The following is a 2,526-nucleotide window of genomic DNA, read 5'->3' on the forward strand; positions in this document are numbered from 1 at the left end:
ATAATATTCACCTTTATTGTTTTATAATAATGTTTCTCTAATAAATGTCTTTAGCAAAAATGCTCGAAATAAATCAATAGAAATGCACTAATAATAAAATATTTCTTGCATAAGTTCTGTTTAATTTTAAACTTTTAATAGTTTTTTTTTTCTAAAGCACTTTTTGATCACTTTTGCTATTTTGCGCGGTCAATTTTGGTTTGTGATGGATTGAAAAAGAAACTAATGAAGGAAAAATAGATTTTTTTAGCAAATAAACAATTAATGTAACAAAATATAAATGTAGCAAAAATAACGTGATATCGAGTGAACGTTTTCCTGCAGACTGAACCAATACCCCTTAAATAAAGTTCCGCATACACTAAAATAACACATCGAACACCTATATAACTATAAAAGTTGGTTGCGTTGTCCGTCGTCGTCATATAGGTACAAATTGAAATTTTAAAGTTATTTTATCGTATACGAACGCGTATGTCATCAGTTTTAATTTTTTTTTACCTGTCTGTCTGTATTGTTGGATATATGTAGTTGTATTGTTGTTGTTTTTACAGTACTCGACACCATGTTAAATTTTAGATGTAAACGCGTTTCATGTGTGAGAAATGGCGGGGATTGGATTTGGTTTCGATACTAAAAAATATGAATGTTTAAAATTAATTTAAAAATTATTTTTTTATTATTATTTTTTAATTTTTCAAGTTTTAAATTATTTTTAATTTTTTCTTATTTTTAATTTAAATTTATATAGAAAAAAAAAATAAATAAATAAAATTAAAATTAAAAAAAAAAATTAAATAAAATTTATAATTTAATTAATTTTTTTTAAAGAATAAAATTTTTTTTCTTAATTTTAATTTTTTTTTCTTATTTTTTCAAAATTTTTAATTTATTTATTTATTTTTTTCTTATTTTTTTTTTTATTTTTTAAAATTTGTTTTTTATATTTTTTAAATTAAATTCAAACCTTTAAGCTATATTTAAAGCTATATTTAAAAATAATCAAAAATTATTTCTGGATATCTCAAATTATTTTCTTTATAAAATTATAAATAATTAAAATAAAAAAAAATTAAATAAAACAATTAAGAAAAAAAATTAAATAAATAAAATTATATTTTTTTAAGGAGTAAAATTTTTTTTTCTTCAATTCTTTAATTTTATTTAATTATTTTTTTCTTATTTTTTTTTTTTAATTTTTTAAATAAATAAATAAAAAAAATGAAAAAAAATAAAAGAAAAAATAAAAAAAAAATTAAAAATAATTTAAAACTTGAAAAATTGTTTTTCTCTAAAATTTAAAATATTTTTAATTTTTTTTTAAATTTAATTTAAAATTTTTACCTTACCTTGTTACATGTTAAACCGAATCCACAAAAGCTAATTCACTTTTAAAGTTTACATCAAAGTATTTACCACGATGAATTGTTAATGCACATTGGTATGCGTAAGCGCTCAACACATTCAAACTTACCTAAAAATACAACGAGTTAAACTATAAAATGTAGATTCAACAGGTGTTTTTACAAAGCATAAAAGTCCAAAATCCCATATATTTCCATGTAACTTGAAACTGTTGAATTTCACCCGTATAAAGTTCATTTTAATTTTAATGAGTTTTGAATGAACACAGGTAAATAAATAAATAAATATCTGTCAAAAAGAATTGGAAGTCGAGAAAAAGTCTTATCAGAAAGCAATTTTTAATTTAGGGTGTCTGAAGAAGGTAATTGACCTATATTTCTATTTGTTAATGATCCTCTGTGTTTACATTGATTTTTTTTAGTAAAAGGGGTTGATGAGATTTGATCCATTTTAAGTGAAATACTCTGTAGAAAGAATTTCTTTTGAATGACAATTTAATTTTTCTATTAATTTGTGTCAATAACCATTAAAAAGATTTGATTTGACTCAAAAATTTGATTTTAGACCATCTTTATATTTAAATTAACGCCATGCTTCAATTAATTAATATTAGCTCCGCCCTTTGTATTTTGAGACATTTTTGTATGTAAATTTTATTTTCGGTTCAGAAAAAAATTTTAAATTATTTTTATAAGAAATTAAGCTTTTAGAGAAATTTTTTATAAATTAATCAATTAATTTAAAAGCATTAAATTTAAATTAAAAAATTATTATTAAAATTGACTAAACTTTAAAAATTGCCATAAAATGTACATGCTAATTCAGATAATGAGACGAATGAAATTGATATTTTCTTAAAAAGCGCCCTCATGCGGCAATTATAAGAATTAAATAAAATAATCACGCCACAGGAAAGATCGATAAATAAAGGAACTAATTTAAATTTCGATTTCCGTTATCATTTTCATTCGTCTCACTATACTGTCTTCGTTCGAAAAGAAACTTCGAAAAAAGAGTTTTTTATTCATCGGATTTAGTACAGTTTTTCATCGAAAAAACCAACAACGCCGAAGTTTCTTGTTCGCCAAATCACAGTATAACATTGAGACGAATGAAATTGATAAGTGAATCTCTCGTTCGGCAGTTCGCGAGAAACAAGCT

At 21.8% G+C, this 2,526-nt stretch overlaps 1 protein-coding gene across 2 annotated transcripts in view; it reads right to left on the reverse strand.

Moving 5' to 3' along the window:
- Positions 1 to 270, reverse strand: part of LOC134827424 (RNA-binding protein fusilli) — a 54,685-nt gene extending 54,415 nt beyond the window's left edge. For both annotated transcript variants that reach the window (XM_063840046.1, XM_063840045.1), the window contains exon 1: positions 12 to 270. The gene's annotated coding sequence lies outside the window, so the exon portion shown is untranslated. The remainder of the gene's footprint in view (positions 1 to 11) is intronic.
- Between the last annotated feature and the right edge of the window lie 2,256 nt (positions 271 to 2,526).

The sequence above is a fragment of the Culicoides brevitarsis genome, chromosome 1 (genome assembly GCF_036172545.1).
Source record: "Culicoides brevitarsis isolate CSIRO-B50_1 chromosome 1, AGI_CSIRO_Cbre_v1, whole genome shotgun sequence".
Classification (NCBI taxonomy): domain Eukaryota; kingdom Metazoa; phylum Arthropoda; class Insecta; order Diptera; family Ceratopogonidae; genus Culicoides; species Culicoides brevitarsis.